The sequence below is a fragment of the Natator depressus genome, chromosome 1 (genome assembly GCF_965152275.1).
Source record: "Natator depressus isolate rNatDep1 chromosome 1, rNatDep2.hap1, whole genome shotgun sequence".
NCBI classification, from domain to species: domain Eukaryota; kingdom Metazoa; phylum Chordata; order Testudines; family Cheloniidae; genus Natator; species Natator depressus.
In genome coordinates, this window is record NC_134234.1 from 290,239,024 (window position 1) to 290,253,131 (window position 14,108).

Genomic DNA, 14,108 nt, shown 5'->3' on the forward strand with positions numbered 1-14,108 from the left:
CGTGAAAGTGGCCAGCCTCTGCGTTCTGTGGTTAGGAAACTAGATTGAAAACTGAAGTAATGAAGAAAATTGGGGATGTAGTGGACATACAGAGAACTATGGGATGCAGAGGTGTAATGTGAAGACCGTGAGGGGAATGAAAGGGAAAAGGAGGTGGCGGGGGTAGAGGTATGTAGAAAATTGGAGAGGGATCAGAGACTGAAGAAGCCTGGGCAGAGAGAGAATAAATGAGGTGGAGTGATAGAACGACAACTTACCCATCTGAGAACGGAAGTAGAACCCCACTCCACGTAGCCAGCAGGGAGGCTTGCATTTTTGTTTGTGCATTTAAAATAGTATTCTGAACCTGAGGGGATGTGTTTCTAGTAGGGGAGTGGTTCTCGGCCCGACGCTATTTAACATTTTTATTTGTGAATTGGAAGAAAACACAATCATCACTAATTAAGTTTATAAATGACACAAAAAATAGGGCACGGTAAATAACTGAAGACAGATCACAGATTCAGAGTGATCTGGATGACTTGTTAAACTGGGCACAAGCACACTATGCATTTTAATACAACTAAAGGTAACGGTAAATATCTAGGAACAAAGAACATAGGCCATACTTACAGGATGGAGGACTCTATCCTGGGAAGCAGTGATTCTGAGAGAGATTTGAGGTCATGGTGGATAATCAGCTGAACATGGGCTCCCATGTGACCAAAAGAGTATGGATGCATGAACAGGAGAATCTTCAGTAGGAGTAGAGAGGTTATTTTACCTCCATATTTGTCACTGATGCAGCCACTGCTGGAATACTGTGTCCAAGTCTGGTGCCCACAATTCAAGAAGGAAGTTAATAAACTGGAGAGGGTTCAAAGAAGAGCCAAGAGAATGATTAAAGGATTAGAAAACATATCTTAGTGATAAAGTCAAGGGACTCAGTCTCTTTAGCTCAACAAAGAGATGGTTAAGGGGTCACTTGTTTGCAGTCTATTAGTATCTACATGGGGAACAAATATTTAACAATGGACTCTTAAGTCTATCAGAGAAAGATATAACATCATCCAATGGCTGCAAGTTGAAGCTACACAAATTCAGATTGGAAATCAGGTACACATTTTTGACATGGAAGGTGAGTAACCATTGGAACAAAAGCTATGAGGTGTCACTAAAGTAGATCTGAGGACACAATTGGCAATGGGGTTTGTTATAGGGATTGGTTCCTGGGTTAGTGTTTCTGTGGTGTGGTGTATAGTTGCTGCACATCCCCTGCACATCTACCAGTGTGATATATGCCATCATGTGACAGCAATGCCCCTCTGCCATGTACGTTGGCCAAACCGGACAGTCTCTACGTAAAAGGATAAATGGACACAAATCAGACATCAGGAATGCTAATATACAAAAGCCAGTAGGGGAACACTTCAATCTCCCTGGACATTCGGTAACAGATTTCAAAGTAGCCATCCTTCAACAAAAAAACTTCAAAAACAGACTTCAAAGAGAAACTGCAGTGCAACAATTCATTTGCAAACTTAACACCATTAATTTGGGCTTGAATAGGGACTGGGAGTGGCTGCCTCACTACAAGAACAATTTTCCCTCTCTTGGTATTGACACCTCCTCATCAATTATTGGGAGTAGACCACATCCACCCTGACTGAATTGGCCTTGTCAACGCTGGTTCTTCACTTATAAGGTAACTCCCTTCTCTTCATGTGTCAGTATATCTATGCCAGTATCTGTAATTTTCACTCCATGCATCTGAAGAAGTGGGGTTTTTTTAACCCACGAAAGCTTATGCCCAAATAAATCTGTTAGTCTTTAAGGTGCCACCAGACTCCTCATAGTATTTGTGGATACAGACTAACACGGCTACCCCCCTGATACATTGGAACAACTTATTAAGGGTTGTGGTGGATTCTCTATGACAATTTTTAAATCAAAATGGGAAGTTTTTCTAAAAGATACACTGTAGGAATTATGATGGGGAAGTTCTAGGGCCTGTGTTATACAGGAGGTCAGACTAGGTGATCACAAAGCGCACCTCTGCCCTTGGAATCTATGAACTGGGGGAGGGTGCTTCCTCCGTAAAGATAGCAAAGAACAATGTATTTTATTGGGTTTTTGAAATCTCATAATTAAGTCAATGTCACAATATTTTGAGGTTAGAGTTATGATTTAACAATGCTTCCAGCTGACAATACCGCTGTCCTGCCACACCTAAAGGACTCCTGTGTGTAGCCACTCCCTACGTATCCACCAATCTACCTGCTGACTCACTTCACATTGGTTCTGCATCTTGTCTCCGGCTTCCAGCCTGAAAGAAATGCTGAGTGAATGGTGTGGAGATCCTAGAGTGACAGACTTCGAGTCATGGAGCCCAGAGCTGCCCTTTGCTGAAGAAGGCATCTGACAGCAAGGATAAACTGGGCAGGGAACAGGGTAACTTCTCCCTGCTTGGATGAAGGAGTTGATTCTAGGGCTGAGGCAGGAAAGGGACATTATAAACTGCTGGGGGGAGACAGAAGGGAGGAGGGAATATGGACTGGAGTTGGAAGAGAGGAAGACAGTTGAGCACTGAGTTAACTTGGCTCCCATCCCTCACTTTAGGCCCCCTAAAGATGAATATATTCTAGAGTTCCAAAGGCTGGGAAATTAAAGCTGGAGTTTTTGGCAAAGGCAAAAAAGAAATTGTCTTCCCCCTTCATAAATGGAATGACTCTGAATGTGAAAAGGTCACCCAGCTACATACCACACACCTTCTAGTGCAATTGTAGGGCATCAGTGTACACCCTGATGTGCCTTCTTCCCTTCACTATAATGTGCAATTCAATTGTGAAAGGTACCCTAATAGCTGATAGATCAACACAAAGCTTTTCAGGCTAAGATTTTCAAGAATAGGGGCCTAAATTAGGGCGTTTTATTTAGAACTCTAATTTTCAAATGTGCTGAGTACTCAAAAGCTCCCATTGGCTTTAATCCCTTTATTTTTCTTCATTGCCTTATAAAGGACAGAACTTAGTCCCCAATATATTTCAATAACTGCTTTAGGTCCTGATCCCGAGGCTACTGAATGCTTTCTATGTTAATTGCATTCAGAAGGGGCTCTAGGGACATGGAGTCTCCCGGTATCTGTCCCTTTAGAGTGGAGAGCCTAAAGTGAACTTAGAGAGGATCTCCCTTCTGACTACTGTGGAGGAAGAAGTGTGCAATGGCTATCAGTCACCACTGCATTCTAATAAGACGAGGAATCTGTGTCTTATTGATGGTACAGTGACCTATGCTTCCTGGAAGATGGACAGTTGATTTTCTGCAATGGTGTACTCTACAGGCCATCAGAGTATCCTCATATCAATCAATGTCCACATGTTAGAACAGAAAAATTAATCAGATATTATTTCTTAATCACAAATGGAGCTTCAACTAAAGAGTCATTAATCCAGAATTAAATGCAATTTTCTGTGTAACATTTCTGTTCTATCTTCTTCCAAGAAGAGAGTGCCTCACATAATAACGTGTGTCTCTGAGATAAATGAATGCATTAAAGCTCTTAACTGCTCTTTGATGGACTACAAATAGACACCATACAGGACAATATTTGAACAGTAATGATTTGTGCTTTCTTCTTCAAGTGTAAGTTGATTGCAAAGCCTTCCAGACCACAGAGTAAATAGCTAAAGGGGTCATGAATCTTAATAGCTTCCAAATCAGAAAGATCTGCAACTTATATGCTCTGACTGGAATGTGTATGGAATGTATAAATATTAATAGGTCTGGCAAGGACTCTGAAGACAAGCTGTCTAAAATTTCACAGTGGGAAGACTGGAGTCGCAGCGCACAGAGCGGTCGAGCTCCCACCTGGAAATGAACTGTCAGCATGTGTGTAAATACATTTGTCCTGAAGCAATATTTAACATTCTGAGCTGCCCTGGCACATAGGAATGCTCTGCATGGATATCTAACTGCAGCCCCTTATTTAATATGATGAACATGCACACTGGGCTGATTTCCAGTATTCAGTAAGGTGAAGTACACTGTGTGCCACATACCCAAATGTTCCTTTGGCTGTTATTCTATTAAGCAAAATTTTTGGTTAACTTCTCAGTGACTGATTTATGTGGGTTCCTTCATGGAATCTATATCTATGACTCAGTTTAAAAAAAAATCTAGATTATGATAATGTTGCAGAGGCTAAGTGCTGAAATGTCAGGAATGCCAACGTCAAGGTTGCTGACCCACTCTTAACTCTACTCATTTGTATGTATGCATTACAGCTACTAGAGCTTGACTTCCATGTTTCATCTATGACTTATTTCTTTCATTTAGTGTAAAATAAAGGATATTTATTGGACTCCTCATAATTTCCTATGATGAGCCACTTAATTTATTAAAATAGTCTGCCATGACTTTTCCTTTTTCTAATTAAAATAATGAAACTTGCATTTTTTGCCATGACAAAAGAGTTAATTTCCAGTGTGTAGCCGTATTGCTCCCAGGATATGTGAGATACAAGTTGGGTGAGGTAATATCTCTTATTGGACCAACTTCTCAGGATGAAAGAGACTAGGACCTAAAGAAGAGCTCTATGGAGGTCAAAAGTTTCTCTCTTTCACCAACAAAAGTTGGTCCAATAAAAGATATTGCCTCACTGTGACATTCCCCGCTGGTGTTATCTGGACTGGTGATCTGCTAGGTCACTCCAATTCTTGACTCTATGAGCCAGCCTTACCCTGCTCCGCTGTGAGAACCCCATTCCTGGGCTGTTCATTCACAGCCTCTGGCGTGTGAGCTGCTCCCAACTACTCACAACCGAATGACACTAGCCAATATCTCCGGCCCCAGACACAACCCTTGGAACCTCCATTTTGGAGTGTCCAGTTATGCCTGCTAGATGCTGCAAGCTCATATGAGTTCGTCAGTTTAACAAAGAAATTGATATGTACCAGGCTTGTTATCCCAAGGGGAGTCTCTGACACGCTTGAAACCAAAATCACTGCTTCAGGTAGAACAAACAAATTTATGAACTACAAAGATAATTTTTAAGTGATTATGAGTCAAAGCATAACAAGTCAGATTGGGTCAAATGAAATAAAAGCAAAATGCATTCTAAGCTGATCTTAAACTTTCAATGTTCGTACAAACTTAGATGCTTCTCACCACAGGAGGGCTCGTTGCTCTTCAGCAAGGCTCTTCCCTTTGATCAGTGCTTCAGTCACTTGGTGTGGTGTCTGTAGATGTAGGTGGGAGAGAGAGGGAGAGCATGGCAAATGTCTCTCCCTTTTATCATGTTCTTTCTTCCCTCTTGGGTTTGCCCCCCCACCTTCAGAGTCAGGTAAGCATTACCTCATCACAGTCCCAAACTGGCCAAAGGAAGGGGGGTGTGACACACTCAAGAGTCCAACAGATCTTTTTGTTGCTGCCTAGGCCAGCGTCCTTTGTTCCTGTGAGGCTGGGCTGGGTTTGTCCCATACCTACCCTGATAAGATGTGAACTGCCTCTCTGCTCTTGGAGAGTTTTTGCCTGGGCTTATTTTAAGCCATGAGGATACTTCAGCCTCAGAACTACATACATTAAATTATAACCTATAATATTACTATAACATTAGTGTAACAACAATGCTCAGTGTAACATGAGCCTTCCGAAGACACCCGGCATGACAAACTTTGCATTGGATACCACACAATCATTTTACAAGGATGAACATGGGGGTGCTGTGTATTCCCCCAAGGTACAGAGCATTACACTCACCCACCTTGTCTCTACAGGCACAGGCAGAATTAACGTTTTACAGACAGCTTTAATTCTGGCACTTCCTAGCACTTGGTTGCTTTAATGTTCAATTTAAATATCTCAGAATTGTTTACAGAATTTGACATCTTTCTTGAACACTTATACCATTTAATATATCTGACTGTGTTGGCATATGCCTTTGAGTACCTGCGTAATCTTGTTATTGTATCCACTGGCTATTCGCACCCATCCCCACCCTATCATTTTGTGTCAAAAGAGTCAGTTTGCAGCTGTTTAATGTCAGGCACACAGTGGGCACAAGGACCCTCTCCTCCACCCCCAGTGGAGGGGGGAGAGGAGGGGAGAGGGAATTTCCATTCCACAGGAAATTCCAACATAATTAGAACTAAATTTCCTGTGGAACAAATTCTGAATAATTTCCATTGGGACCAAAAAACATGTTTTGTTTCAATTATGTTGAAACTTTTTTATATAAAGTATTAGAATAGTAAATACAATAGAATATAAAGTCAAAAATAAATTAATCAAAATGAGAAAGTTAAAACAAATTCTTCTGACTTTTCCCATCAAATTTCGTCAAAATCGGCACTTCCCAAGAAATGTTTTTATTTTGACAAAACTGCATTTTCGCACAGAATTTTGTTCCATCGCATTTTTTTACAACCTATGCTCAGTGGCCTGGTAAGAGCTAACAGAACTAAGTAGACTCTGCTCCCTCCATACTCCCACTGAGGCACAATGCCCCAAAGGGTGTTGAAAGGAATGAAAGAAGATGCAGGCCATGGCATCGTCACATGCAGCAGTACTGGCATGCAAGGGGAAGAGTGCGGCACCCCATACAGGGATGTAGCTGCAAGTGCTACTCCTTTCACATGAAGGAGCTATGGGATTCCAAAGATGTGTCTTAAAAGGGCAGGAATTCTATTCTGCTTATTTGTACTATCCGGTATTTAACCAATGTTGTGACACTATTAAAATAAATAGTGGTTCTAATGATAAATTAATTTTCTATTTTAAGAAAATATTTTGTATTTTGGAACTAGCTGGCTAGACACTACTAGGGAGTGCTGTCCTGAACAAGGTGTACTTGGTAAAGCATGGCTTCTCTGTTTGCTTAAATTTAGCAAAACAGATAAGGGAAATGCTCATTCAGATTTAACTTATGCCCTGTTTATATTCTGTGATTAGCAGAGAACAGAGATAGAAATACTAGGTGGGTGGTTATTCTTGTTTGGTTTTTGGATTGTTTTGTTCTCCCCATCTGAAACAAAGGGCCAATCTAAATATCCCAAGGGATATTGTTCTAAGTTTTTTACAAAAAAAAAAAAAAAAAAGGCAGGATAAACTTTGGGCAAGCAACCAAAGGACCCAAATTGTCAGACCTCCTAAAGATGCACCCATCAGGTTATAGGGAAACCAAACCCAACCTTTCTGAAAACATGCATCCCCTGTTAAACATAGTTTTTTGTAAAAAGAAAAGGAGTACTTGTGGCACCTTAGAGACTAACCAATTTATTTGAGCATAAGCTTTCGTGAGCTACAGCTCACTTCATCGGATGCATACTGTGGAAAGTTTAGAAGATCTTATTATATACACAAAAAGCATGAAAAAATACCTTCTCCCACCCCACTCTCCTGCTGGTAATAGCTTATCTAAAGTGATCACTCTCCTTACATGTGTATGATAATCAAGTTGGGCCATTTCCAGCACAAATCCAGGTTTTCTCACCCCCCACACACACACAAACTCACTCTCCTGCTGGTAATAGCTTATCTAAAGTGACCTATTACCAGCAGGAGAGTGGGGTGGGAGAAGATATTTTTTCATGCTTTGTGTGTATATAATAAGATCTTCTAAACTTTCCACAGTATGCATCCGATGAAGTGAGCTGTAGTTCACGAAAGCTTATGCTCAAATAAATTGGTTAGTCTCTAAGGTGCCACAAGTACTCCTTTTAGTTTTTTGTGTTGATTTGTGAGCGATTTACTTTAAATGTCACCTTTTGTAGCCTGCTTATTAAAAACATTATTTTTCATTGTGTATTTATTTCTACCTTTTGCTATTTGAATCGATGAGCTATTATAAATATTCATCCTGGAAGCTAACATCTGAGGGTGCGGCTATGCAGCTAGGAGTGTAATTTGCCCCTCTTCTAGGTGTATCTGCACTAGCTTTAATCTAGCTAGCTTGCCAAAAATAGTAGTGAGGACACAGTGGGACAAACTGCAGTGAGGGCTGCACAAGTGAGTAGGTACCCAAGACAGTCAGTCAGGCTTGTGTAGCCCAGGCTGCCACATCCTGGCTGTTATTTTCAGAAAGCTCGCTAGATTAAAGCTAGCCCAGGTACATCTGTGTGAGTTGCCAAGCACACCACCAGCTCCAGTGTAGACATACCCAAAGCAGCTTTTAAACAGGAAAGTAGGATTAAGAGCCTTCTTTTAATTTGTACTGAAATTACAGTACTACAATGGACAGATCTATCTTCTCCTTAGCTATTTACTGCTCCAATATCTCCAGAAACCTTTGCAATATTATATGCAAGACAAGTTTGACTGCTAAATGTTCATTTTTGTTAATGAGACACTACATGTAGCTAAAATTAAAAACTGTAAAACTTAGACATTTCATGGAATTAGATAACACTTTTAGTCTGTCTTGCTCTGTCAAATTTTTGTTTTGTTTTTAATGTTGGGGGGCACTTCAAATTGTTTACTCATTGTGGATGAAATTTACTCCTCTCTGTACAGGGCGAGCTCAATGTTGGTGTAACTACAATTCTGTAGAAGAAAATCAGTCTGTCAGTGCCCTCCAGTCCAGAGCGTTAGATGGGCACTCATTGATGTGGAGTTTGTTTTAGACTGAAATCCAAGGTACTACTATTTTGTGGAGCTGGTTGGAAAATGGTAAGTATTTTACATGAGAAATTTTCAAAAACTCTTTCTTTCCTACACTTTTAATGGAAAGATTTGGGTTTTTACTTAAGAAACTGGATAATTTCCAAATGTGAATCCTCCATATTTTTTGTTTAGAAAAAGAAGCAATTTTCTGACTTAAAAAAAAAAAGACTTTCTACTAGCTGTACTATTTTTGTAAATGAGAAGAGAAATCTATTTGAACAGGTAACATTATTTGCATACCTTGGATATTCTGATCTTGGTAATAATAGTAATATTCTCAGAGTTTCTGTATTGAACATGATCCTTAAAGCTTACTAACCATTCATGGAACCTTTGGTTTTCCATAACACTGTTTAGAGAGTTAAAGATTTGTTAGAGGATCTCATTCTGCACCATGGAAATCAATAAGAGTCTTGCCATTAACTTCATCAGGAGCAGTATATATTTGTGTCTTGCTTTTTTTTCTTTTCTTCTTCTTCTTCTTCTTTTTTTTTTGTTTTTTTTGTTTTTGTTGAATGATCATATGAAATGATCATATCTCTGTTTTAAATTATTCTTTTCCTGCTATTGTTTCCCCTCTGGAAGTCATAATCCCTCTGCTTGTAACATGATTTGTTGCTGTATCAAGAAATGACCTGACAAATAGAAATATGGGTTACAATTTATAGTAAACTACAGAAGAACCAAAATGGAATTTTTTTTCAAAAAATTCCAGGGCAGTTCCTCTGACTGGGAGCCCAGAAGACTGGCAGAAAGCCAGCCAGGCAGAGCATTTTGATTTTTGTGAAATCAGCATTTTCCAGTGGAAAACTCTTCCACTGGGATCCTTTCAACTGGCTCTAGTGTGTCGAATTGGGGACTGTGACTTCAAGGGCCGAGCTTCCCAGACAGAGAGTAGGCAGGGTTCAGGGGGGCACTGTGAAGCTCTTGTTATGTGTAGCCAGCTGGAACCAGACACAGAATAAAGTAGATCTTTTGCAAGCACCTAAAGCACTAAGTGAGCACTGAACTCCATATAATGCACACAAAAGGCAGGCTCTGCTCCCAGATGGAGTACAAACTGCAGGAGCAGCAGAACCCTAAGAAGCACAGACCCCTGCTTTCAGACAAATGATGCCCCTTGCCTGAAAAAAGGGCACAAATGACACATAGCAGAATTATTTCTATTACTAAATAGAGTAAAATAGAGAGCATTCCAAGATATCAGGTGCTGTTAAAGCCTAGAAAGCATTTAGATGGGCACTCCTTGGTGCGGAGTTTGTTTTAGATTGAAATCTAAGTTACTGCTATTTTGTGTAGCTGTTTGAAAACAGTAAGTATTTTCCAGGAGAAATGTTGTAAAACTCTTTCTTTCCACAACTTTTCATGGAAAGATTTTGGTTTTTACTTAAGAAACTAGATAATTTGCAAATGTGAATTTTCCACAAACACTCTTGTTTAAAAAAAAGACCAACCAATGCTATAAGCCTGCGCACTAGGGGAATTTATTGTTATTGTAGGGAGGGTGCTAATGGAGATGAGGACATCCCCTTAACAATGGTGTTGTAAATGGCAAGGCTGCATGTCACCAATACCTGTAATTCACAAGTACAGCCACAACATTCTGAAAATAATGAAACTGGAAACTAAGAGTCTGATTGGTTTAATCCATCCCTGAGTTTAGTGGAAGCACAATCTAGGGCACATCATGGCATAGGGCCTCCCTGAGGTCCCTGGAAACCCCACCCTGACACCCCCATGGCCCTGCCACTGTACCCCAGTCCCACCTCCCATTTAGATGGCAAGTCAATCTCCCCTTCCAGAGAACTGCGGGCTGTGCCATGAGGTCCACTTTTCCTTTCCAAGGGGTAACAGAACAGTGACACCCCCCACCCACCCCCACAATCCTGAGAGCAAAAGGGGAGGCAATACTTACCCCCAATAGACAAATTGTATCAGATTGGGTGAGCTGGACGCACTGCACTCTCCAGATCATACCTCATTGGGATGCATGGTCTCTGACCCATTGTTTCAGACTCTTGGCAGACTCTGGCAGACTTCACTGCTCTGAGCATGCTTTTCTTTGCCACAATGAAGGCTAGAAACCTTTTTGTTTAATTTAAAGCAGAGACTCTGATGCAATCAGATGACTGGCGACTGTGGATCTCGGCATGAGTTTATGGCTTCTGTAGCTTAATCCATCCCTGGTTAAAGTCTGGGCAGATCCATGTTTACTTCAGTGGTGGTCTCTATGGGTACAGAGCTCCTTGCAGAACTGTGGCTTTCTCATTCAAGGAAAACCACTTACCCTGACATTATTAGCAATAAAACAATAATATGCTGCAGCTTCCTTAAGCACAGGGCTTACAAGAGTAAGGGCACAAAAACTCAATAAGCCAAATTCTTCCTTGAGCGTGGGGGGGAGGGGTCACTTCATTGTGGGCTTCTGCAGAATTACACCAGGACTTCCTTTGTCCCATTCCATATTTCTAACAGTGCTCAAACATTTAACTTTTTTCATGCAAGGCAATCTGCCACCCTGGGCAGTAGCAATGGGTCATATGAAAGAATTTAGGCTTTTATCAGTGGTAGCACAGGCACACCTTGAGAATTAAACCACAGGCAGTCTTCTGTAATAACTTTTATATCCTTTCTTACTATGAATGCATGGTCAAGAAATACAAAAAGAAACGGACATGGGCGAGATCCGCTGCCTGTCAGTCTAGGTGTGTTACAGCACCAGTACTTACTGATGTTCTTTTAATGAATGTCAGATAAAGATAGGTTTCTAGTTAGTTTCGGAAAGATTTCACGCCTTTGTCAGTGTGAATTGTAGACTCCTGGCAGTGTGAAAAATTATACCATACATGGCAGCTTTAGCATTCTAGCATTGCTCAGTCTCTATGTAATGGGGAGCTGGCCTGCATCCCCTTCCTTATGATTATGCACAGGAAGTACTAGTAACGGGAACTAATTTATGGTATAAAATGAGGGAACAAAGCAGAACTTTGTCAGAAGCTCTAAAGGGCATTCAGTAAGGGGTTTAATCAGGTGGAGTGCTGTGAAACCTGCTCCTCCTCTTTACACCTCCCTGCCACACGATGTATAATTCACCCTAGTAAAGCACAGCTGTAGCACTGCACAGTGTCAAAAATCCACAAAAGCGGTCTCCGAGGGGATGTGTAAGATTCTGATTCATGCTGTGTCTCTTTTAAATGCTGATTCTACAATGCATTCTTCTATTTCCATACCTCCCGCTACACCCCTGACAGTATCAGACCTGCCCTCCCCTGCAACCACACTCTTTCTTCAGTAACAACAAGACTGGAATGTTGTTTTTCAAAGCTGTCCTGCAGTCTGACACTATTTCAGTTACAGGGCTTAGCAGGTCATTCTTGTTATCATGCAAATTTGCTGTAATTGTTGGTGTAATTAAAAGGCTTTATTTTAGGTTTTGAATAAGCTAATGAGAATTAAAACAGGTTCAAGTATTTTCTAATGTGCCATAAGAGGAGGGGGAAAGGATTCAAAGTACATTCAGTGCTGGACTTCTCTCTTCCAAAAATAATTTTATTTCATGGTAATTCACATGATAATTGAGCCAGAAAGTGCCTATAGGATATGCAGCCAACATTTAACAAGTGGTAATAAGACAAAGTTACAGTATTGTAGGCTGAATTGTGTAAATGCAGTTCTTTAAGTTACTACATCCTTGAAATAGCCAATGAGACAGACATCTAAACAGAATCATTCAAAAGGTACAGGGATAGAGGCTTTTTCAGTTAAGCATCTTAAGGAAGATTTGCATTTGAAATGAATCCATTTAGCTTTAAAACCACTCCATATGCCTACTTTATGTTTCCGGCTCCCCAAGCAGAAAACCTCAGATATGATAAACCATCTGGAGATAGAACATTAGAAAATCATTACTCTGATCTCATTTACACCAATGTAACTCAGTTGATTTCAGTGGAGTTTTAAAGAATGCCATAATTGATACTGTCCTCATTTTTCTTGATGACAGGAGCCTGATGTTGTCATTTTCCCTTTGTGATCTTTTGTCCTGCCAGTTTGAATATGTGGGTAATATCAAGCTGGTGCACTCCTGAATCTTCTGAGGACCCATTTCTATGGATTCTAGCATTAAAGCTTTTCTGACCAAATTATTGAAAAGTGAATCTTGGAAGTACATAGCAGGCAGTAGGGCTAGTCAGAAATTTTCTGACTGAACAGTTTCATTGGAAAATGCCAGTTCATCAGACTTGAAATGTCTTGCAAAAGCTAGTCGGTCATTTGTCAAATCACAGACCAGGGTCCTGACCAAGCCCTGTCTGCCAGGGAGGTATCGAGGGAAAACCTACTTGATTCTGTGCCAGCTCTCCTGGTGGACTCCTGGGGACCCCAGGGCATCCACCCCACCATGTGGACTGCTTCTGGGCAGGGAATCCCAAGTTTCCAGAGTTGGTGGCTCTGAGGCAGCTAATGCAGTAGTAAAACTGACAATGTCAGTTTCTTATATGCAGTGTTACGGTGGTGATGGGCCACTCAACCTTGTATGGTCCCTTAGGAAATATTCTAACTACCTATGCTCAGGGATGCTGGAACTAGGGGTCCTGGGGGTGTGGCAGCACCCTCTGGCTTGAAGTGGTTTCCATGATATACAGTGTTTACGGTTTGGTACAATGGCTTTCAGCTCCCCCACTATACAAATTGTCCCAAAGCCACTGCCTATGCTAAACAATCTGTTCCACCTTGCATTTAGTTATGACACTCAAAGTATCTTTCCCAGACTTGAAGGAGAGCTCTCTGTAGCTCGAAAGCTTGTCTCTCTCACCAACGGAAGTTGGTCTAATGAAAGACATTACTTTGTCTTTCTAATGTCAATTTCAGTCATCAGCTGCTGGTCCCAGGGACCTCCATTTGTTGGTGTTTCCAGAACACTTTTTTCCACCTGGAATTTCCTATTAATGAGAAAAAATAAAAAAATTGGTTTCTTGCTAAATCAGACCAAAACCAAATTTAGAGAACTTGAAACTTTTTGTGAACCAAAAGGCCTTGTGTTTCAGCCAGCTCTAGTAGGCAGGTGAGAGTTATGGTTATCAACCCTGATCTGGATGTAGTAAAACTTGGCACACAATGAAAGATGGTAATGATAAAAGTTTGGGAGATTTATTTCCCTAGTGATATTTCCATGAAAAATTTCTTGAGGCCAAAGATAGCTGGTTTGTCTCTTCTAAAATAATACTGGGCAACACCTTAAGTAAATGTATAAAGCATTTCAGAAGTATAGCAGTTGGCACCATGTTATATCAATTTGGTGAGCAATAGTTGTTTAATCTCCACTTATAGTGCAAGAGACTGAAAATCAGTATACTGAGACATTTTGCAGAAGAACCCATAAAGATAGGCTGTTTCCACTCAGCCTTGCTTCCATATAAAGGTACTTGACAGGAGAAACATAACCACGCCAGAAACGCAGCGGGTGTAAATCA